The sequence below is a fragment of the Triturus cristatus genome, chromosome 4_2 (genome assembly GCF_964204655.1).
Source record: "Triturus cristatus chromosome 4_2, aTriCri1.1, whole genome shotgun sequence".
NCBI classification, from domain to species: Eukaryota; Metazoa; Chordata; class Amphibia; order Caudata; family Salamandridae; genus Triturus; species Triturus cristatus.
This window is the reverse complement of record NC_140586.1, coordinates 695091109-695116339: the sequence shown is the minus strand read 5'-3', so window position 1 is coordinate 695116339 and position 25231 is coordinate 695091109. Positions and strand designations below refer to the sequence as shown.

Here is a 25231-nt window from a genome sequence, read left to right as displayed (position 1 = left end):
ATAGATTCTATTTTAGTCCGCTCATGACGTATTTTTAAATAGTTCACAAGTAATTTCCCCATTTTATGCTGGCCTCCATAATACTGGGCACTACTTTTTAAGAGATAAGAGGAAGCGGCTTCAGTAGATAATTTACTAAAATTAATTTTTGCCTCAATAAGATTTTTTAAAGAAGATTCAGAGTTCTAATGGTAGTAGGAATATTCAAGTCGTTTGATCCTGGCTAGTAATTGTGTATTTTTAGCCTCAAAAAAACTTTTTTTCCGTGAAACAAATTTCTGATAAAACCCCTGGCTGCAGCTTTAAAACAATCCCAAATCATTACCGGAGAAGAATCTGGGGTAGAATTAAAAGAAAAGAATTCAGAAGCAAAGGAGGTGAATTGGCTTCTAAAATTAGGATCCGCTAATAATGTATTATTGAAGCGCCATCTGCCTGAATGGGAGGGAAGGTATCAATTCAAAATCAACAAAAACTGGAGCATGGTCTGATATTAGAATAGAGCCAATCTCGGCGTGAGAGACTTGCTGAGATAAAGGTTTACTAAGGAAGAGATAGTCTATTCGAGATTGTGAATTGTGAGGGGGGGGTAGAAACTATATTCACGGATATCTGGATTACAAAGCCTCCAGATACCAACAAAAGATTTATGACGTATGGTGGATGTAAATTGTGAATGCATCTTGGTGTTGGAAAATTTAACAGAAGAATGTCTATCTAATATAGGGTCAAGAACCTGATTACAATCGCCTCCAAAAATAACATAGTGATCATCAAACACAAGAAGTTTATCAGATACAGGAATCCAAAACACATTATCAATATTAACAGGTGCATAAACATTAAAAAGCACTAAAGGTATTTGATCTATAAGCAGTTTAACAATTACCCAGCGACCTTCCAGATCAATTTCCTGATGAACAACTGAAATCTGATCTTTCTTATGGCATAGAATGGAGTCTCCATTCTTTTTTCCTAGAGCTGGGGATGAAAAAACATTTCCCACCCAACCTCTTTTTAGTTTAGCTGCTTCAGAGTCTGATAAATGGGTCTCTTGAATTAAAGCAATATCAACATTTAATCTAGCTAAATGGGTTAATACACGTTGTCTTTTTATGGGATTAGTAACTCCTTTAACATTCCAAGTTACAACTCTAAAAATAACCTGTTAAAATGAACATGAACAGTTATTATATAAACAATTGAAGTAACATGCTTATTTTTTAAAGAAAGAAATAAAATAGATGAAAAAAGATTAAAAAAGAGAATTGAGATTAGAGAAAGAAAGCAGGTGTACTTTAAGAAAATAGTGCTGAGGATAGGAGAAAGGAAAAAGGAAAAGAGAAGAGAAAGGGACAGGGAGAATAAGAGGTAAGAGAGAACAAAACACAGAACAAAAAGACAGTATAAATCAAACAATTGATAATGAAGAAAAAAGTAAAAAAGACATACCACAAATAGACAATGAGAATGGGGTGGGTGGAGCCACATGAGGCAGATAGCACACCGGACCAAGGACTCCATACTGACTCCGCAGAGGAAAACAACCTCCAGGTACAAACGAAGAAGACTTATTCAAGGCATCACAAAACTGCATCTGAAAGAGTCAAACAGAAAAATAAATATGAATAACAGGTCTCACATCTTAATGGAAAACAACCGGGATAGGGATAAAACATAAACAACAACAAGCAATACATTATATTGCAAAGCGATTAAGATCGAGGGGTGTCCATAGCCTCATCTCTACAAGAATTCAGGAAATGTTGAAGAAGCGCCGGATCTTCATAATTCGTTGTTTTGTTGTTATAAGTCACTTTGAAGAGGCAAGGGTGGAATAGGCCATAACGGGCATTCAGGGATCGGAGTGTAGGCCTCATCTCTAGAAACTTCATTTGACGATCTGCGGTAACTTTGGCATAGTCCTGCGCAAAGAAGAGATTTGAGCCATTCCATGAGATCTTTTCTTTCTGTTTGGCAGCCTGAATAACTTTAAGGAGATCCGTATACTCTAGAAAACACAAAATTACCCCTCTAGGTTTCATTGAGGAGGAAGATGGAACAGCTGTACGAGACATTTGACCTAGGCGATGAGCTCGTTGAATGTTCAAAGATGGAGAGGTTGGAAGTCCAAGAAGCGTGGGTAAAAAAGATTGGAAAAAGGATATAGAATTAGATCCTTCAAGACCCTCCGCAAGCCCGTAAATTGTTACGCCTGTTGCAGTTTTCCAAATTCTCAACCTGTTGTTTAAGATTTTGCATTTCTTTGTGTAGGCATGGAACTTGATCTGTGACTACCTGAACTGATGCAACTCTTCTCTCCAGCTCATCAACTTTTTGTTCAGTGTGAGACCAATTATCCTCCAAGTTCTGAAGACGAGAATTCGTTTCAGCCATATATGGTTTAAGAGAGCGAATTTCTTCAAGTAGCAATTCCATAGAAATAGAGGAGGAGGAATTGGTGGGCAAAGGGGGATTCGTTTTCACTCTTTTACCCGGCGTAGAAGCAGAGGTGGAAGGAATTTTTGAATTATTTTTATAGCCAGAGCGTGAATTATGAGAGGGTGTACCCTTCGTTGCATTAGTTTCCATTGTTGCGTCTTCCACATTGTCTTGCAATACACTGAATGGGTTAGTATCCTCCAATGACCGATTGTTAGTATTTATTTGATGAGGGCTACTTCGAGCGGAACGAGGCATTGTCATTGAGGAAAATTGGGTGGAATTTGAGAGAGAGAAGCAAAGTCCAGAGTACAAAATGGCGGTCAGAAATGCTGTTATTATTTTAAAACCACTGAGTAAATAAAAAGCAGTCCAAAAAGCATCAAAGCAGTTAAAAGGATTTCAATGTGGGGAAAAACTGAAGAAAACGTGTGTTCTATCCCCAGCTAAACATGCTTTATAACCCTTAAAAAATGCAGTGAGAAAATCCAGTCAGCGGGTGCCACGGGTATCAGTCATAAATCAAAATGGCGGCCGCATTTCACTCGCGAACCATGTTGGGCAAAAAGCAAGAAAAAGGCATAATAACCCTCACCCCGTGTACCGTGAAGGTCGCATTTCAGGCAGCAGGCGTTCCGATAATAAATTCTGCAGCCTTGAAGGTCAGGCGGCTGGAAAGGAAACCTGGAGGGGTCCCGTCACGCTACGCCGTTACAGAGCTCTCCAGAGCGGCGGCCATCTCCTCCGGTGCCTAAGCCATGCCCGACCTATGAGATCTTTAACCAAATATTTAAGGGAAAAAGCACTCCTCTAAGAAATGGCTAATATTTTGGAAATGATAGGTACATTTATATGGCCATGCATCTTTTACTCACTAAATGATGCAACTATATAAATAAACAAGAATATGATAATGAGTAAGAGAATGACTATTGACAAAGTCACAGAATCTAGATAGTAGAGGAGTCTTCACTCAGCTTCACTTTGTAATTCTTCACGGCAGGATACATGGCCTCCTCATTCTCTTCCTCATGCCAATCCGATACTCCAAAGACCTGGACTTAATAACATACATTGAGTTCTTCTCTGTGAAAAGGATACATCACCTCCTAATCCTCTTCTTTGCCCTAGTCTGTACCTGAGAAAGACACCCCCTTTCTTTCATTGGTATCCTCTCTGTAGAGAATACATTAGCTTTTTATGCTCTTCCTTGCTTCAGTCTGCTCTGCCTGAGACACGCGCATTGCTACATACTTTTACTTTCTCTGTTTCAATGATTGATTTTCCTTCTCCTACTCTTTAAAATTTGTACCTCCCACAGCATACAACTGCACTGCCTACACTGTTTTTCTTTTTAGAACAGGAATTTCCTGTTCTTCTTCCCTATTTTTGCCCCCTTACGTATGAACCCCACTGCCTACACTTTTTTCTCTCAATGGTAGGGTTCAATTGCCTCCTCTTTGACATATGCAGTAAATTATCTAGGTATTGTTCAGGTGTTGCATGCAATTCAGTCCTAGTTGCATGGAATGTAGTTTGATATAACATTTGTATATGTAAGAACAAGGTACCTTCTATGAATACAACTTAATAGGTCTGGGATTGGGGGTAGTATCCAAAAATTGCAAAGGAATATCCCACTTGACCTGTATTGCTTCTTATAGGGCTCTAAAAAGCTCCCTAGGCTGGAATAAAGATTTATTTCATTTATAAATGTGAACCATTTTTTCCTTGTATTATTTTCATATTATTATATTTTTTTCCCATTAATTTCATAAATACTCTTATATTTTGACTTTGAGTTTCTTAGTCTATAGTACATGTCATAATGAAGAAAAATAGAAAATACAAAGTTTTTTGGGTCAGAAAAATAGTAAATATAATCAACATATAAAGTGCTATACACAAATATATACGGTGTTATACAAAAGGCTACAATAAATAATGTAAAAGCTATTTCATCAGTCCATTACCATTCCTTTGTATAGACCATGGGATGGTCTTAGAAAACACAAGGAAACACTTATCCATATATATATTCATGGAAAGGAGTCATGAAAATGATCTAATCCCACTCTGTCTAACCCACTCATATCTCACACTATCACACATTCATACCCTCATTTTTACCATGGATATTTGTTCTAACCAATATTGATTGTCACCATCAAAAGAACAACGGAAAGTAACAATTATCTGAACCGTTGCTATGCTGTAGGTCAGAATCTTGAATAGTCCGGTCTAGGTTTTGGTGGAAAGAAAATAAAAACTCCACCTTCTTCAGGACCATCTATGGAGAATTCTCATAACAAATGGTGGACCAGCGTGTGAAATATCTTTGAAAGGTATACAAATTCCTTTCTCGACCAGCCTTACCATAGTTTTTATTTCGATTAAAAGGCTATCTCCAATGTTTTTTTCTGCACACAAAAGTCACAGAGAAGTGACTTACACCCATGTGTTTAGGGAATGAAAAAAGTCCGAAGAAAGATATATATTAGCCCAAAGGCCCGAGAAAATAGATACCTTATACCTCATGAGAAGCAAGATAATACATTTAACACAGCTTTATGCTCTCATTATTAGACAACTGTGTGAATTGAAATTTGAGTTCCAATGAAGGAAAAGATATACCTCCACCAGAAAAAAAGAATAAACCCTGTAGGACTTCATCAAGCGACAAGTGGTGTAAGTATCCAGTTAGTGGATTACAGCTGTTCAGACAAATGTGGCCAGATCTTGTTATTACCAATATGTATATTATCACTGATTTGACAAATTTCATTTCAATGACCATAGCATCATCTGTGATTGTTACCTCCTGCGTATTTTCTCCTTTCATATCATCTAAGCACATGCTTCAAGTCTTGTCCATGGATATTTTTTTATATTTAGGTAACTGGATGTGACTTGGGATGTATTCCCTTGCATATTTTATTCCACTTAACATTCAATCCTGTAAACGGTGTATGATTATTATCAAGGGGCCCAGGTAACAGCCATATCTAATAGCACTAGTCTGCGATATTACTTAGTGTACTAAGTGGCTCTGCTTGAGGGGGTCACATTACTAGGAACAGACTGACTGGCTTTGACAGTTTATTAAAGTTGCAGGTTGCAAACACAAGTTTTGCCCTTATGCTAAAAAGCAAAACCCCAATCAAGTCTACCATGCAACATTTGATCGTTTACTTGCCTTACGATCCTAAGTTGGTTTGTTTGAACCGGAATGTCCTGATCTTCTTCCCAATTTGCTCCTCCTTAGACATGAACCCCAGTGCCAACACTTTATTCTCTCCATGGGAGGATTCAATTACCTCCTCTTTGACATATGCAGTAAATTCTCTGTATATTGTTCAGGTGTTGCATGCAATTCATGCCAAGTTGCATGGAATGGAGTTTGATATAACACTGTATTTAGATGCATGCATGGTGCAAGTAAAAGGTCTAGAAAGCAAGCACACTTGTTGTTTTCACTTGCCTGCTAATAAATGTGTGCTTTGATTGTCATGTGTTTTCCTTAACTAATGTTAACAGAGCCAAGAAATACATTTTCATTCTCTGGTGCATGCATTGTTTGTAAGCATGGAAGCTGAGAGTTAGCTACAAGAGAGATGACCTTGTTTGTTCCACCCTGTACAAAGTAGAAAAGTAGCATTAAGGTTCTGTGTGCATTTTCTTGAACGATAATCACTATTCAAGCATTCTCTACAATGACACAGGAGTGAACATGAATCAATCCCTCCCTGATCCATTGAACACCATGACTTGAAAAGGTATAAAGGATATGGGGACATTAGTGGGGTTATGTAGAGGATATATATGTATGTGGTATGTTTATAGAGCAAACTAAACCAAAGGGCAGCAGCGAGTTGTGCATGGTCAAAGTCAAACATAAAATCAACAAGTGATAGGAGAGGTTGCTGGCTTGTGGACTGTTATGCAATGTGATGTAGTGTTTTTAAAGCAGTACGTCTTCAAGTTGGAGCAACAATGTGGGAGTCCTCATGTTTATGGGGATGGTGTTTCAGATCCTGGATGCATAAATGAAAAACAGCTTGCATCCTTGTCTTTTCTTTTTTACTGTTTATAGTCTGCATTCTGATGGTTTCCTGGCTGTGACCACCAGAGATAGAAAGCTTGTCTGCAAAATAGGTGGGCACTTGTCTTGATATGTTTGTAAGGGATGCAGCTGGGTTTGAAGATGGTTTGGGCCAGCAAGGGGAACCAATGGAGTACCATCACAATGGCTGTGATGTGATCATTTTTCTTTAGGCCCTGGATGAGTCCTGCTGAAGTGTGTAGTTTGCCCTTAAGGGGTGACAGTGTGAAGTTTAGGAGGCTATGGAGCAAGGCGTTACTACCATCCAGATGCTGGAGTATGAGGGCTTGAAAAGCAGAAAAACAGTTTCAGTTTCTTTAGAAGAGTGACTGGGTACCAGGTGACGATCATTCTAGTGCACATGGTTTGTAAACTGATGGTCTCTAATAAATTCTAATACAGCAAAATACCAATCATTTGTTTGTCCTGATTTGACTATACTTCTTGGGGATTACAAATTCTCTGACGGGTGTGTCTGACTTCGAAAACTCCCTTCTAATAAAGCCAAACTCTTTGGAGGCAGTATGACAGACACCTGACAGTTCTCGTAATCAACCAATAATGTTGTAATTACCTTTCAGGGATTTGGGTACAAACACGAGTGCCCCCAATAAATTGGAGCTAACATGACATCTTCTGCATATTTTGTGAGAAAATAAAGTCTAAAGGCCAGAGCTGCCACCTTTGGAACTGAAGAACGAAGGGGCATATTTACAAGGGCTTTATCTCCGCTTTTTTGGCTTTTAAAGCCAAAAAATCGGAGATAAATATATCGCCCTATTAACAAGAGGGTGCTACCATGCATTAGCGCATGTTAGCACCCTTTTACCCAATGCCTCCCTTTGCATCTCTAATGAGATGCAAAGTGGGCGTCATTGGGCAGGACAACCTTGTAAATATCGCTGATGTCCACATCGCGATATTTACGAGGCTGGAGTAGCATTTTAGCACACGTTAGTTATTGGAGAAAACCGCTGAAAAAACGTTCACATTGTGAGACATGCACCCTGAAGCCTACAGTGTTTTCTTCTATTGGTCAATTCACTTGACTGCTTCAGTCTCTTCCTCATCCCAGTCTGCACCTTCATAGACATACATCGCACTAACTACATGGTGTTTCTCTCTGGGATAGGTTACAGTGACTCCTGATCATGTTCCTTGTCCCAGTCTGTACTTACTGAGGAAGTAACCCCGCTTCAAACAATACCTCCCTCTCCATAGCAGTCGGCATTTCTTACTTCTGTCTTTAGTCCACAGGTTTTGCAATGGCTTAGAGTGGCAACAGACTGGTGTATCTTATTGTCACTGTTTCCATTAAACATGGCCCATGGGCAGGTTCTATTACATTGCATTGCTGCTCTTGGTCTACTCAGGGGTGGCTATTACATTGCTATGGTTTACCCAGAGTTTTGGAATACACTTCTTTCCAAGCGTCAGTATTAACCAAAGTTTACCTGACATATTAAATATTTAAATTGTTCTCCCATCAATGCTATTGAAATGTTGACTTCAGAAAGGTAATTTAATTTAAATATAGACTGTCAGCTTACATTTGTGTGCACAGCATTGCCAAGAAGAGTAAGCTTTGAAATTCTAGGAAGGTTTTGCAATGTGTACCTTTTAATAGCAATGTTTACGTGGAGAAGAATGAGTTCCTTACATAGTAGAGTACCAAGGTTAATGGACTAAGTATTAGATTTTAGATATCTCCTTACATGCAAAATCTAGGTATTTAAAATACTTCACTAGACTGCTTGAACAGCACTGTTCAGCACTTTGGATGCGTGTGCGTGTGTTTAAGTTTAGTGGCTTGTGAGTGATTTTCTGTGCAGATTCTGAAGATTTATACTTTTTGGCAAAAGTGTGGAGCACCCATGAAAACATAGGGTTTAGTGGCAAATGTTCTCACTAACCTGACACACATGACAAAAAAGGGCAACACAGTTCAACAAAAAGGATCATTGGTTATGTAGTTATTAACAATAGTGTACTTGGTAAGCATTTTGTTGTAAGTACTCAGGCCGACTTCCTTAGCCCCTAATGTAATTCCTGCCTCTGAGAAATAGGGGGAAGCAGGGTTCTACTAAGGTCTCTTTTGGGTTGTGCTTAGTTAACCTTAGGTGTACTTATTAGAGGATGTGTGGATTCGGACAGATCCATCAAAGAACCTCTTACCCCTACAGGGTATTGATACATGGCCTTGCCCTACAATTGGTGCACTGACAAACTTTGGAATTTAAAACAAATAGTGCTTTATGTGTGCTAATATAATATAAATCATCAATATGAATTCCCACAGTATTAATAAATAATGTTAGGATTATTATAAAAGTGAAGATAACATTGCTCATCATCAGATATCTATAATTAATTACTCTACCAGATGCTTCTCAGTAAAATTTCCCAGGGATAGCATGTCCCTCAGTTCTTCTGGTTGTATATCTTCGTGCTTACCTAATTAGGGAGACCTTATATACCCTTCCTCTCATAAAATGCCTGTGGAGCCAGTTGGCCCTATCCCTGGGACCCATACATTGCTACTTTAAGCCGAGCACCATGCTTTCATCTTAAGCATTTTTTGAACAACTCTAGATGTTTCTTCTTTGGGGTATTTATTTGCCTAGTTTGTGCATTGAATGTTTTGGGGTGATCCGTCAAGCAGGGGCTAAGAAAAAAGGGGTGTCCCAAAATGCATTTTCACCAATCATTTTCTCATAGGAACTTTAGACACAGCTACAGCCTAAAACGCTGAATGGATTTACACCAAATTTGGCAAAAAACTTTATCTAGGTCCAGAAAGAGTGCTTTTTGTGTTTCAGTGTAACTCCAGTCAGTAGTTGTTGAGCAATTAAGGCTAAAATCTCAACTGAGATCTAATTGGCTCCCACCACCTCAACCAGGAAGTTGTGGCAGCCATCTTAGGATTCAGGACTTGGTCCAGAGACCTAAAAGAAAAAAGAAAAAAAAACACAAGGGGGCAGTGTAGGAATACCCTGACCCGCTAGGCCTGGTGGTGTGGTCCTAAAGGATCCCCGACTGAGGCCAAAACTGTTTTTGTTTTATTTTGCCATGAGTTCTGAAAGTATCTTCAAATCTGCGTGGAAAAAAGATTTATTTTAACAGCCCACCGGGTGGACATTTTTCCAGTAGTAACAAATATTTTACTTTTGGGGGGGGTTTAACCCCCATCCTCAGGCAAATTCTGGCCCTGGGGACCCAATCCCTTGGAGCCCAGCTGCATTGTTAAGGGGGAGGGGACACAAGGCCCCCGTCCCCAGACTGTGTTTGGCTCCAGGAACCCCATACTGAACCCAGATCTGTGACTCGGGGTGAGTGTCTGAAACGTTTCAGTGCTTTGTCCATCATCTCCTTGTGTTTGCTTTGTTCGCCCTAAGTTGGCAGGGTATGCACAGACGTGGGTCCCTTGCTCACTTTGCCACTGGATTCAAGCTAGCCTGGCTGATGAGTGGTGTTACCCCGAAACCAGTCCCAGGATGCTTTTTCCGGTCCAGGGAAGACCTGACTTGCCAGTTCACTCTGGACTGTTCCAAAGAGCAACAGGGTCAAGACTGATTTGCATATGGCTGGGTCTGAACTGGGGTGGCAAAGTCAGCTAAAGAACGAGGATGGATTCAACCCAAATCTGTGACTGGGGGTGAGTGTCTGAAAAGTTTCAGCACTCCGTCATTCATCTCCTTGTGTTTGCTTTTTTCACCATAAGTTAGCGGTGTATGCCCGGACGTGGATCCCTTGCTCACTTTTCAACTGGATTCAAGCTAGTCTGGCTAATGAGGGGTGTTACCCCAAAACTGGTCCCAGGATGCTTGCTTCCAGTCCAGGCAAGACCTGACTTGGCAGTTTGGGCTGGACTGTTCCCTTGAGGAACAGGGTCAAGACTGATTTGCATATTGCTGTTTCTTAACTGTGGTGGCGAAGTGAGCTAAAGAGCGATGATGGATTCAACCCAGATCTGTGACTAGGGGTGAGTATCTGAAAAGTTTCAGCGCTCTGTCCATCATCCCCTTGTGTTTGCTTTATTGACCCGATCCCACTTGGCCAGGTCATGTTGTTAAGGGGGATGGGGGCAAGCGGCCCTCATCCCTGACATGATTTTGGCCCCGGGGACCCCATCCCCAGGGCCCAGCTTTTTTTCAGAAGGGGGAAGGCATGTGAGCCCCCTCTCCGGGACGGTATTGGCCCGAGGACCCCATCCCTCAGAGGAATATACAAAGGGGGGGACTACACGGCCCCCTCTCCAGGTCAATTTTGACCCTGGGGACCCAATCCCCCGGGGCCTGGACAAATATGTAAAGGGGGAGTGGACACTCCTCTCCGGGCCAAAAATGGCCCAAGGGACCCCATCCTCCGGGAACGGGATGCATCTGCAAAGGGTAGGAGGGCCCCCTTCCTTGAGCCATTAATGGCCCTGGGTACCCCATTCCTTGGGGCATAGTGGTTTTCCTGCCCACAGTGGCGTGAGTAGGGAAACCTTCATTTGCTCTCGCTTGGTGGGAGCAATTTCAAATCTACCACCAAGCGGAAGTCAACACCAGGTCAGCTCCCAGTGAGCAAGAGCTTCCGCCAACTGGTAGAGGACTTTTGACATGTTTTCCTGTGCCGAAACAGATGAAAAGGTTTAAGGATAGTTAAACAGAGCGCAGTCTCATGAGATGTTACTTTGCTGCTGCCCGTGAACAAGGAAATGTTTTTTCTGAAACACGTTGGGCAATAGAATATTAAGGGATATTCATGCTGATGTTCGACATGCTGTGCATTATTTACATCCTGGTGAGGAGAGTGCTCTTTTTTTTGGACAATGTGGAACTGAATAAATCACGGCAGTCCAAGCCCTGTTAAAGCGCACCATCGCCTGTTACCTAAGGCGGGTCTCAGGTTCTGTGATTGGAGCCATGCAGAACACTGGGATCACGTATTTGGCATGACAAGGTGCATTGTTTTATCCACCTTATCAAGGGTAAAGATATATTTGCAGGACATTGAAGCAGCATGGTAATAATGTTATGTGTTATTGAACTGCGATTACCAGCATGCACTGCCTGAAAGTATGACGCTCACTTGGGCATTATTAAAAGGATATTTAAACAGAGCGCAGTCTTGTGAGATGTTACTTTGCTGCTGCCCGTGAACAAGGAAATGTTTTTTCTGAAACGCGTTGGGCAATGGAATATTAAGGGATATTCATGCTGACCTTCGACATGCTGTGCATTATTTACATCTTGGTGAGGAGTGTGCTTTGTGTTTTTGGACAATGTGGAACTGAATATATATATATATATATATATATATATATATATATATATATATATATATATATATATGTACACGAGCTGCCATCCACCTAAACTTGGGAACTACCCAGAGTTCTCTCCTTCTTTTTTGCATAATTTATGTGTCACTCTATGCCTGCAAGGGTTTTGTTTTAACTTCTACTGGGTGCTCCCTTGTGTCTGGACAAAGCTAAACCTCTCTGAAGAGCTGTAATGACAGCGAAACACGTGGCAGGGGTTGCTTTTATTCATTTCAGGTTGGCTTGGATGGTATTTTACCAGTCAAAAGATATAATACTGTGCCTGGAGTGATAAATGGCTTTTGTCATTTTACAGCTCGGTGTGGATAGCACTGGGCTAATCTTATGCTTAAAGACTTTGCTGTACAAATGGCAAAAGACTTTGTCCATTTCTATCTCGGCGTGGATAGCATTGTGCTAATCCTATGCTTATAAACTTTGATAGAAAAGCTGACATTTGAGGTGAGCAACTTTAGAGTGTCGCTGGTGTTGAGGGTGCTCTGTACACGAGCTGCCATCCACCTAAACTTGGGAACTACCCAGAGTTCTCTCCTTCTTTTTTGCAAAATTTCTGCGTCACTCTATGCCTGCAAGGGTTTTGTTTTGATATATATATATATATATATATATATATATATATATATATATATATATATATATATATATATATATATATATATATATATATATATATATATATATATATATATATATATATATATATATATATATTTTTATTGTATCCACCTTCCCAGAGCCCACTTGTCTGTATGATATGTACCTGAGTTATTATTGCTCAGACATGACTTTGCCTGTCATCAACATTTCTTTGGCAGAATGGTAGAATGAGGTCAGGATGGAATGATGACTGAAATGTCGGGTACTCATGTTTTCCAGGATTCGCCTTGTGCCTCCCATTGACCTATTCCAATATTATTACACAGTGGAAATGGCTCATGGCAACATTACATTGACTGGCTATAACTCTGCATTCTCTATGCACTGCTTATACTGTTATAACTATAACAGCTGCCATTAACAGCCAGATTTCCCTACTTTGGAACTGGGGAACCAGGTTCAAGTCTTAGAGTTGGCCCAACATCCTGTGATTTTAGGCAAATCACTTAATCTCCCCATGACTTCCAAAAAAAAGAATCTGTCCTTGTTTAATGTAACTGGTGCTCATGTAAAGCACTCCAATACTTTCGGGTTGAGTTTGCTTTATATAATATTGTTGAGTGGAGTATAATGTTGTTGAGCACAGAATAGCAGAGTTGGGTAGGGTAGACTGGTGTAGAATGGAGTAGCTTACAGTGCAATAGCGTATAGTGGAGTGGCATACAGTGGAGTGGTGTAAGTGCAGTGACACAGAGTGGAATAGCATAGAGAGGAGTGTGGTAGAATGGAGTTCTGTACAGTGGAACAGCGTAGAGTGCAGTGTTGTAGAGTGGTGTGGCTTACAGTGGAGTGGCATTGACTGGAGTGGCTTAGAGTGCACTGGTGTGAAGTGGAATAGTGTAGAGTGGAGTGGTGTAGAGTGGAGTGGGGTAGAGAAGGGTTGTGCACACTAGACTAGCGTAAAGTGGAGTGGCATACAGGTGATTAGCATAGAGTAGAGTGGTGTAGAGTGGAGTGGTGTACAGGCAAATAGCATGCAGTGGAGTGGTGTAGAGGAGAGTGGAGCAGAGTCAAGTGGCATACAGTGGAATAGCGTACACTATATTAGCATACACTGAAATAGCGTACAGTGGAGTAGCATACAGTGGAAAAGTGTACAATACAATGCTGTAGAGTGGCGTAGAGTGGACTAGCGTACAGCAGAGTGGCATAGAGTGGTCTGGCATTCAGTGTATGGTGTAAAGTACAATTGGGTATAGTGGGGCAGTGTACGTTGGAGTGAGTTAGAGGAGAGTTGAATAGTGTTAGGCCTGGGAGAAAATGTCATTCCGTTCGCGGAAATTGCGATACTTTGACATTTTTGCGTTCCGCGGAAAGCGCGAAAATGTCAACATTTCCGCATTCCGCAGCTTAGCGATAATTTGATTCTTGCTCGCGCTGTAAAATAATACATTCTCGCGCGCGCGATCGCCTTACCTGAATCCCTGCGTTCGCTAACAAGTTTTCTTGATCCGGTCGCATTCTCCATGAGATGTTGTATTGTTTTTAGCCATTTACGCTGTCTCGCGACAGTTCGCGCCCGCAGTGACGTCATGCGTCGCGCGATCACGTCTTTCTTCTCGCGATCATGCACCGCGAGACAACTGAAAACAAGATGGCCGCGCCCGCGAGCAACCACATGGGTAAGTTGGCGAGCCGCAACCATGCAGAAAATCTCGTGAACATGCGGGAAAAAAACTTCCGCATCTTCGCGATATTTCCGCGTGTTTGCGATAATTTTTAAAATTTTTGCGATAATTTGCGAAAGTGGATTTCGCAAATTCCGCCCACCCCTAAATAGCGTAGAGTTGAAAGGCATAGATTGCAGTTGTGTACAGCGGAATAGCATGTAGTGGAGTGAGGTGGAGTGGGGTACAGCAGAGTGGCATATAGTGGAGTGGATTAGAGTGGAATATCAAAGAGTGGAGTGGAAAAGAGTGGAGTGGCGTAGAGTATAGTGTGGTAGAGTGTAATATCGTACATTAAAGTAGCGTAGAGTGCAGTGGCATAGAGTGGAGTAGCATACAGTGGAGTGAGGTACAGTGTAGTGGCATACAGTACAATAGCATAGAGTGGAGTGGTGTAGAGGTGAATAGCAAAAAGTGGAGTGTCGTACAGTGGATTGTCGCAGAGTGGAGTGGCGTAGGGTGGAATAGCGTAGAGTGTAGTGGTGAGAGTGTAGTTGCATAAAGTGGAATAGTGAAGAGTGGAGTTGTGTATAGTAGGCCAGTGTAGAGTGCAGTACTATAGACTGTTGTGACATTGAGTGGAGTGGCATAGAGTGGAGTAGCGTAGAGGGGAGTGGGGTAGTGTAGAGTACCGTAGAGTTCAGTGGCATACATTGGAGTGGTGTACAGTGGAATACCATATCTTAGAGTGGTGTACAGTGGAGTGGCATAGAGTGAAATAGCATAGAGTGGAGTGCCAAACAGAGGAGCTGTGTACAGTGAAATAGTGTACAGTGGTTTAGCGTACAGTGTATTTGCATATAGTGCAGTGGCAAGTGTTTTAGAGTTGAGCAGCATATAGTGAAATGGCTTACTCTAGAATGGAGTAGAGTAGAGTGGTGAAGAATGGAATAGTGTAGATTAGAGTAGAGTGGATTATGGTGAAGTAGCATAGAGGAGAGTGGAGTGAGGTACAGTGTAGTGGTATACAATGGAATTGCACAGACTATAGTGCCAGAGAGTGAAGTGGCGCACAGTGTAGGGGCATACAGTGGAGTGTTGTTGTAGAGTAGAACAGGGTAGAATGTAGTAGGGTAGACTGTAGTGGCGTACTGTGTGATAGTGTACTGTGGAGTGGCATAGAGTGGAGTGTTGTAGAGTGGAGTGGAGTGGACTAGAGTGGAACAATGTGGAGCATAGTGTCGTAGAGAGGAGTGGCTTGCGGTGGAGTAGTAAAAAGTGGAATAACATTGAGTTTTATTCCATACAGTATAGTGATGTAGAGTGGAGTGGCACATTGTAGACTAGCATAGAGTATTGTCTCATAGAAAGGAGCATCATAAAGTGGAATAGGGTAGAGTGCAGCATGGTAGAGTGCATTGGCACAGAGTGGAGTGGCAAGAGTGTAGTGCTGTAGAATGAAGTGATGTATGGTGCAATAGCATACGTGTCATAGAGCGGAGTGGCGTTAAGAGCAGTGGCGTACAGAGTAATAGCATATAGTGCAGTGGTATTCACTGAATCGGCATACAGTGGAGTGGCATAGAGTGGAATACCGTAGAGTGTAGTTGCATACAGTGGAGTAGCAAGGAGTGGAGGGGTGTACAAAGTAGTAGCATACACTGGAGTGTCATAAAATGCAAAGTCATAAAGACTAATAGAGTACAGTGTAGTGGCATATAGTGGAGCGGCTACGTGGGGTACAGTTTAGTGGCATACAGTGGATTAGCATAGAGTGGAGTGGCATAAAGTGGAGTGATATAGAGTGGTGTGGCATAGAATGTAATAGGTTAAAGTGGAGTGGCAAAGAGGGTAGTGGCATGCAGTGGAGTGTGTTTATTGAAACAGACATAGTATGAAAGTGTGTTCATGGATGAAGATGTAGCATGGCAGGAAAAAAATTGTGTAAATGGTAATTTTTGGTAATATTTGTGAATAGTGTAAGTAGTTTTAATGTTATAATTTTCAAAATACTTAGTTATATCGATCCACGGTATACCACAGTAAGCTCACGGTATACCATGGTACATGTGCATGATAAGGCAGTATGTGATTTACTAATGGCTGTGTCTACAAAATGTAAAAGCCAGCCATGCCGTTTTCAGCACATTTTGGCTGCATTCTCCATTTTGCTGTGTTCTGAGTTAGGGTCTTAGATCTAGGTTAGTAGTAGGTTTTATTGTTGTCTCTCTACCTATTATTAAAGTGTTAATAGGTATAGAAATGCATGAATAATGTACTATATATATTTAAAGCAGTTTAGGGAGAATTGCGTATTTAACTGTGTTTTAAGTAACGTGGTATATTTGTAGGTATTTTTGTGGTATCTAGTAAACTTTTTTATGTTGATTTAAATATGTTAAAATAGAAAATATACTGGCACTGTGTATTTGTAAAATATAGGGTCCTACAGTGCATTTTGTATTTTTGGTACCGTGGTACTCCGGAGGCAGTACTCTGTCACATTCTTTTTAAAATATAAAGAAACTTAAACATACTTTATCAAAATACTTACCTCGATCTATGAGTGAAATGCAGAACTCAGGCAAATTGCACCTAAAAACAACTTGGCTGCCTTTAACTTTTGTAAAGGTAGTCATTTGCCAATCGCATATAATGACTTGTCATCACTATGTACTGTGAAATACCATAAAATAAAATAAAAACCTGCAAAAACAGATATCACTAAGTTAAAAATGCCTCATGAATCAAAAAATACTTAAACTATCCACATGTAGTACCCAAAAGAATCCTCTGGACATCATGATGTCTAATTCTGCCAAATTGAATGAAAATCGATTCTGCCATTTTCGTGCTACGAGAGATACAAAAGTCTAGGCAAAATGTACTGGGGAAAAAACGCATTTTAGGACCCCATTTTTATCTTTCTGCTCCTTTCACCAATCACCATCATAACTTTGCATCATCCGCCAATGTAGAAGGAAGAATACGTCTACAAGATTTTGTGGAGATTCTCCAAACGGGCGCAAAGTTATTAATGGTGAAAAATCAAAGGAATTCCTATCTCTGTTAACCCTAAGTAGAACTACAGAGTGCCTACCGCCACTCTGATATATATATATTGGGAGCTCCCTATGTGTAAAAGCAATGCTAGCTCCCACAGGAGGCAGGGAACCGGCAGGGACCACAGGGCCTTGAGGTTCCCCGTGTGGCCCCCAACATTTCTAAGTGGGTGTCCTGGGAGGGACCAGGACACCCACACTATAGGCCTGGTTCCTGGGGATGAGGTCCCTGGGGCCAAAATCGTCCTAGGAGGGGGGCTGCTAAGCCCTCTACCTTTACATTTCTAAAAAAATGGCTGGGCCCCGGCGGATGGGGTCTCCAGGGCTGAAATCACCCCAGGGAGGGGGTCCTGAGGCACCTCCCCTAAAAACATATTTTTAAAAAAAGAAAGAAGGGCAAGTCACAGGAGGCCTGCCCCCATTATCTACCACTCTGCAAACGAACCTCCTGGCTCAACGCTGGTTGGGGATGAAGTCTCCTTTGATACAGAGTGTTCTTGGGGGCCAACTAGCCCTCCTGTTACCTCCAGTAAGTCCCACACAGAGGGATTGTTGAGAGGTCTTCGGAGCCCACGCCTCCTTTCTCCCTCACTGAGCAAAATGCACCTACTGGCACACTACTGGTTGGGGGATGAAGAACTCTTGGATTCTGAGGGTCCTGGGTGGCTCACATGCCATCCTGTTACCTCCAGTAAGTCTCAGAGAGCGCGATTGCTGAGAGGACTTTGGAGGCCATGCCTTCTTTATCTACCACTCTGCAAATGCACCTAATGGTGCACTGCTTGTTGGGGGATGAAGACCCCTTGGATGCTAAGGGACCTTGGGGGCCAACAAGTCCTCCTGTTACCCCCAGTAAGTCCCACAGAGTGCGATTGCTGAGAGGACTTTGGAGGCCATGCCCCCGTTCTTCACTACTCTCCAAACCATGCTACCTGGTACACTGTTTGGTTGGGGGATGAAGTCCATTTGACTCTAGAGTGCCCTTGGTGCCAACAAGCCCCTCATGTTGCCTCAAGTAAGTCACACACAGCAGAATTGCTGAGAGGACTTTGGTGGTCGCGACCCTTTTTCCAACACTCTGAAAACGCACCTCCTGGTGCTCTGCTAGTTTGGGAGAAGTCCATTTGGATGCGGAGGGTTTTGGGTGCCCAGATGCCCTCCTGCTTCCTCCAGTAAGTCTGACACAGCAGAATTCCTGAGAGCTAGTCTGCAAATGCAATTACTAGTTAAAACAAACCATAGAAATTCACCATAAAAGAACCAAAGGTTACAAGGATGTTAAAGTTAGGAATCTTTTTTTGAAAAACCCTTAAAAAACCATAGGTTACAGGGACGTTATAGTTAAATAAAGAATTTTAAAAAACATAGAAATTCACTGAAAAAAACAAAGGTTACAGGGATGATATAGTTTGGCTCAGATTTCAGTCATACAAAACTGTGAAATTCAACAGTTATAGCTACTTGAGCTAACTGTAACTCACGCTCCTGCAATGCACTGCTTATGACCTCACATATTAAATAACTCATGCCATGGTCAGTGATATCACTGATGACATCAATGATGACATCACTAATGATATCAGCCACAGAACCATTCACGCACCCACTCATACCCGCATATAACCTCTCATATGCCCTCTCACACACCCGCACAACTACTCACATACCCATTCACAGATCCATACCAGTACTCATACACCCACACACTCATCCATAGAGCCACTCACATACCCATTCACTCACTCGTACAGCCACTCATACAACCAGCTACTCACCCATACAGCCAATCACATACCAACAGATTGACACCCACTTATTTACCTACACAGTCACTGACATACCCACTCACTCACCCATACAGCCTCTCAACACAGCCACTCACCCATACAGGTACTCACACACTCACTGACATATCCCCATTACCACTTACATACCCATTCACACATTCATACAAACACTCACACATCTGCTCTCACCCATGTAGCCATTCACACAGACATTCACTTCAATACAGCCACTCATACACCAATTCACTTAACCAAACACCCACTCAAACAACCACTGACTCGCCCATACAGCCACTTACACACCCAGTCGCTCACTCATACAGCCATGCAGGCACCCACTCACTCACCCATACAGTCACTTACGCACCCTTTTACGTACCCATAGATCCACTCACACCGCCACTACTGAGAGGTGGTCGAAGGAAACGCACCCTTTTCCCACCAATCTGTAAACACACCGTCTGGTGCACTACTAGTTGGGGGATGACGTCCCCTAGAATGCTGAGGGTCCTTGGGGCCAACAAGCCCTCCAGTAACCCCCACAATGCATGAATGCTGAGAGGACTTTCAAAGCCAGGCCCCCTTTCTCAAACACTTTGAAAACGTACCACCTGGCACCATGCTGGTTGGGTAATAAAGTCCCATTGGCTCCAGAGGGTCCTTGGGTGCCAACTACCCCTCCTGTTATCTCATGTAAGTCTCACAGAGCGGGATTGCTGAGAGGTTGCTGGAGGCCACATCCTCTTACTCTACCACTCTGCATACATGCCTCCTGTTACACTGCTAATTGGGGGATGAAGTTCCCTTGGATGCTGAGTGTCCTTAGAGGCTAGGAACCCCTTCTGTTACCTCCAGTAAGTCCCAGACAGTGGGATTGCTGAGAGCTGGTTTCTCCACTACTGGGCAAACGTGACTACTAGTTAAAAACCATAGAAATTCACTGAAAATAATAAAGGTTAGAGGGACATTATAGTTAGGGAATGGAATAAAGAAAAAAACAGAAATTCACTAAAAAAACAAAGGTCACAAGAACGTTATAATTAGGATCAGGTTTCACTCATACAAAACCAGTGAAATTCATCAGTTATAGTTAGCCGAGTGAAGTCATCAGTGACGCCACTGACCATATCATGAGTATTGTAATATGTGAGGTCATAAGCAGTGCATTGCGGGGGTGTAAGTTATACTTAGCTCACCTAACTATAACTGCTGAATTTCACTGGTTTTGTACGAGTGAAACCTGAGCCTAATTATAACATCCCTGTAACCTTTGTTTTTTTTCATTGAATTTCAATGCTTTTTTTCTCCATTTCCTAACTATAACATCCCTGTAACCTTTGATTTTTTAGTGAAAAAAAAAATAATAATAACATATATATATATATATATATATATATATATATATATATATATATATATATATATATATATATATATAGTCAAGATAGAGTTGCCCTCTGAGGAAAGGCCGCACCCGGGGAGTTAACACCTCCTTCGTGAGGACAGCAGATGAGCCAGCCTCCCCCTCCAAACAAGAGCCAATTACCAGGTTAGCTAATGCAATTGCCAAAGGAGCTAGAATCCCCAAGTCATGGAAGGGGGCTGAGATCCTTCCAATTCACAAAAAAGGAGATCGGTCCGATCCGGGCAATTATCGCCCGATTAGCCTCATTGATTCTCTTCAAAAGGTCACTGCACGGATGGTCTTAGGTAGAGTTCAGGGTTGGATGGTTTCTGAGGGCATCTTGTCTCCCATGCAAGCAGGCTTCAGATCTGGTACCAGCACCATCGACCAGGTGTTTAGATTTTGTCTGATTTACTGGAAGGTGGTGCTGCTGGGCGGGGGAACAATCTTCGCCGCGTTCATCGGCCTGAAAGCGGCCTTTGACATGGTGCCGAGGGCTAAACTGTGGCGTGTCTTGAGAGACTTAGGCTTGCCCATGGAACTACTTGACTTAATTGTTAAACTGCATGATGACAACTTTGCAAGGGTTCGGTGGGGAGGTCAAGGACAAGTGACGAACGGCTTTCCGGTAACACGCGGGGTCCGTCAGGGGTGTGTTTTGGCGCCCACACTATTCCTGTTATTTATTGACCTGGTAGTAAAATTTTTTAAGGCTTTCCCCACTGACGCTCCTTCCCTGGCTGGGACGAGGTTCCCCATGCTTATCTTCGCTGATGACACCCTGCTCCTCTCTAAGACCAGAAGTGGATTACAGCGGGCTCTGAACCGCTTTGAGGAGTTCTGTGTCATCAACGATCTGAAGGTAAACGTAGGTAAAACTAAGTTTATGGTTCTTACTAAGAAACTCTCGGTGCGGAGTTCGGTAAGCATGGGTGGGGTTAATTTGGAACAAGTTGAGCATATGACCTACCTAGGGGTGACACTAGATTTTCGCTTGCGATGGAAGGAGCAGGTGGTCGAACAGCAGCTAAAACTGGCCCGCTTAACTGGTTGTCTTCTTAGGGAGCAAAAGAGATCCATCACCAAACGTGTGCACCCAGCGCTAAAAATTTATGACACAAAGATTAATGCCGCTATTTTATACGGTGCGGATCTCTGGGGGTAAATGGATCTTTCTAGCCTGTTTAAAGCACAGTGTAAGTTCTTGCGGAGTTTAGTGGGGCTACCGCAATCCACTCCATCCATACCTCTTTGTTTGGATTTAGGATGTAACCCAATTAATGAGATGGCAAGGTTCAGATTGGTAGCCCTCTGGAGGCGGATTTGGACTTCTCCCGACCATGTCCTTTTTGCTAATGAACTTGCTGAAGTTAGGTCTATTGAGGGCTCCGGGAGAATTCCATGGCTACGTACGGTAAAAACCATTTTGGTCGAAATGGGAATGGAACAGCTGTGGGTGTCTCCAGGAACTAATGTGTTTCCCACCAAACAAGAATTTAAAGCGCTGTATTGGGCCTCAGTTCGACAAACCTTAGTGATTGCCTCTAGCTCTACTAGTCTAACAGGAAGGTTCCTGATTAATAAGCTGGATCTCTCTCACGAGAATTACTGGGATATTATTACCAGGCCTCTCGACAAGAAACTTTATCACCAGTTTCGGGTGGGATCCCTGCCTTTGAATTCATTCACAAAAAATTGGGCTTCTGGAGTAACCGAATTTTGTCAATGGTGCCCAGGCCATAAGGAGACTGAGGGTCATCTTTTATTTGCCTGTCCCATGTATCAAGACCCACGTAGAAAATGGATAAAACCACTGTTCCACCGCCTTACCTGCAGTAGGTCTGCGGAGGCCATTCGGGTATTAAAGACCAATACCTCAGAGTTGTTTGTGGTGAGCATAGCGAAATTTCTTGGTTGGGTTTGGATTATTAGAGCTAAAAAACAGGCAGAAAAGATTCCTCCTCTGAATTGTATTTAAAACATTATTGTTCTGATCTAACGTTGGACATTGTATAGTGTATTAAGACTGTTTTAATTACTGTTTTTATACTCTTAAAATGATTTAGAGGGGCTGTCTTTGTATTATTAGGATGTTAATAAGGGTTTTAATGTACTGATCTTATTGTGTGTAAAAATATTCGAAACTTGGACAGTTTATTGTGTATGTAAAGTATGAGTAGATTGATAATTGGTCCAAACTGTCTGTGTTGATCTTGCTGTCTTTTATGATTTTATTATCGAAATAAAGACTTTAAAACCTGACCTGAGTAGTAGAGAGTAAGTAGTAGAGTGTGAGTAGTAGAGTGAGTAGTAGAGTGAGTAGGAGAGAGTGAGTAGTAGAGAGTAGTAGAGAGAGAGAGTAGTAGAGATTGAGTAGTAGAGAGTAGTAGAGAGTGAGTAGTAGAGAGTGATTAGTAGAGAAAGTAGTAGAGAGTGAGTAGTAGAGAGTGAGTAGTAGAGAGTAGCAGAGAGTGAGTTGTAGAGAGAGAGTAGTAGAGAGTAGAGTAGTAGAGAGTGAGTAGTAGAGAGTGAGTAGTAGAGAGTAGTTTAGTAGTAGAGAGTGAGTAGTAGAGAGTAGTAGAGTGAGTAGTAGAGAGTAGTGGAGAGTGAGTAGTAGCATGAGTAGTAGAGAGTAGTAGAGAGTGAGTATTAGAGTGAGTAGTAGAGAGTAGTAGAGAGTGAGTAGTAGAGAGAGAGTAGTAGAGAATAAGTAGTAGAGAGTAGTAGAGTGAGTAGTAGAGAGTGAGTAGTAGAGAGAGAGTAGTAGAGAGTAGGAGAGAGTGAGTAGTAGAGGAGTAGAGAGTGAGCGGTAGAGAGTAGTAGAGAGTGAGAAGTAGAGAGTGAGTAGTAGAGAGTAGTAGAGAGTGAGTAGTAGAGGGTGAGTAGTAGAGAGAGAGTAGTAGAGAGTAGTAGAGAGTGAGTAGTAGAGAGAGAATAGTAGAGAGTGAGTAGTAGAGAGTTAGTAGTAGAGAGTAGTAGAGAGTGAGTAGTAGAGAGTGAGTAGTAGAGAGTAGTAGAGTAGTAGAGAGTGAGTAGTAGAGTGAGTAGTAGAGTAGTAGAGAGTAGTAGAGAGTGAGTAGTAGAGAGAGAGTAGTAGAGAATAAGTAGTAGAGAGTAGTAGAGTGAGTAGTAGAGAGTGAGTAGTAGAGAGAGAGTAGTAGAGAGTAGGAGAGAGTGAGTAGTAGAGGAGTAGAGAGTGAGCGGTAGAGAGTAGTAGAGAGTGAGAAGTAGAGAGTGAGTAGTAGAGAGTAGTAGAGAGTGAGTAGTAGAGGGTGAGTAGTAGAGAGAGAGTAGTAGAGAGTAGTAGAGAGTGAGTAGTAGAGAGAGAATAGTAGAGAGTGAGTAGTAGAGAGTTAGTAGTAGAGAGTAGTAGAGAGTGAGTAGTAGAGAGTGAGTAGTAGAGAAAGTAGTAGAGAGTGAGTAGTAGAGAGTGAGTAGTAGAGAGTAGCAGAGAGTGAGTTGTAGAGAGAGAGTAGTAGAGAGTAGAGTAGTAGAGAGTGAGTAGTAGAGAGTGAGTAGTAGAGAGTAGTTTAGTAGTAGAGAGTGAGTAGTAGAGAGTAGTAGAGTGAGTAGTAGAGAGTAGTGGAGAGTGAGTAGTAGCATGAGTAGTAGAGAGTAGTAGAGAGTGAGTATTAGAGTGAGTAGTAGAGAGTAGTAGAGAGTGAGTAGTAGAGAGAGAGTAGTAGAGAATAAGTAGTAGAGAGTAGTAGAGTGAGTAGTAGAGAGTGAGTAGTAGAGAGAGAGTAGTAGAGAGTAGGAGAGAGTGAGTAGTAGAGGAGTAGAGAGTGAGCGGTAGAGAGTAGTAGAGAGTGAGAAGTAGAGAGTGAGTAGTAGAGAGTAGTAGAGAGTGAGTAGTAGAGGGTGAGTAGTAGAGAGAGAGTAGTAGAGAGTAGTAGAGAGTGAGTAGTAGAGAGAGAATAGTAGAGAGTGAGTAGTAGAGAGTTAGTAGTAGAGAGTAGTAGAGAGTGAGTAGTAGAGAGTGAGTAGTAGAGAGTAGTAGAGTAGTAGAGAGTGAGTAGTAGAGTGAGTAGTAGAGTAGTAGAGAGTAGTAGAGAGTGAGTAGTAGAGAGAGAGTAGTAGAGAATAAGTAGTAGAGAGTAGTAGAGTGAGTAGTAGAGAGTGAGTAGTAGAGAGAGAGTAGTAGAGAGTAGGAGAGAGTGAGTAGTAGAGGAGTAGAGAGTGAGCGGTAGAGAGTAGTAGAGAGTGAGAAGTAGAGAGTGAGTAGTAGAGAGTAGTAGAGAGTGAGTAGTAGAGGGTGAGTAGTAGAGAGAGAGTAGTAGAGAGTAGTAGAGAGTGAGTAGTAGAGAGAGAATAGTAGAGAGTGAGTAGTAGAGAGTTAGTAGTAGAGAGTAGTAGAGAGTGAGTAGTAGAGAGTGAGTAGTAGAGAGTAGTAGAGTAGTAGAGAGTGAGTAGTAGAGTTAGTAGTAGAGTAGTAGAGAGTAGTCAGTCAGTGTCAGTCAGTGTCAGTCAGTGTCAGTCAGTCAGTGTCAGTCAGTCAGTGTCAGTCAGTCAGTGTCAGCGTCAGTCAGTCAGTGTCAGTCAGTCAGTCAGTGTCAGTCAATCAGTGTCAGTCAGTGCCAGTCAATCAGTGTCAGTCAGTGTCAGTCAGTCAGTGTCAGTCAATCAGTGTCAGTCAGTGTCAGTCAGTCAGTCAGTGTCAGTCAGTCAGTGTCAGTCAATCAGTGTCAGTCAATCAGTGTCAGTCAGTGTCAGTGTCAGTCAATCAGTGTCAGTCGCTGTCAATCAGTCAGTGTCAGTCAGTGAGTGTCAGTCAGTCAGTGTCAGCTAGAGCAGCTCTGTTGACTTGGTTCTCTGGCTCTAGGGCAGCTCTGCTGACCTG

The 25231-nt window shown here is 42.1% G+C and overlaps 1 long non-coding RNA gene across 1 annotated transcript in view; it reads right to left on the bottom strand.

Annotated features, from left to right (window-relative positions):
• The window catches only part of LOC146834909 (uncharacterized), a 331591-nt gene that overhangs the window by 86187 nt on the left and 220173 nt on the right, over positions 1-25231 (bottom strand). Inside the window, exon 2 of the long non-coding RNA XR_014960353.1 lies at positions 1453-1597. This is a non-coding gene — a long non-coding RNA (uncharacterized LOC146834909). The remainder of the gene's footprint in view (positions 1-1452; positions 1598-25231) is intronic.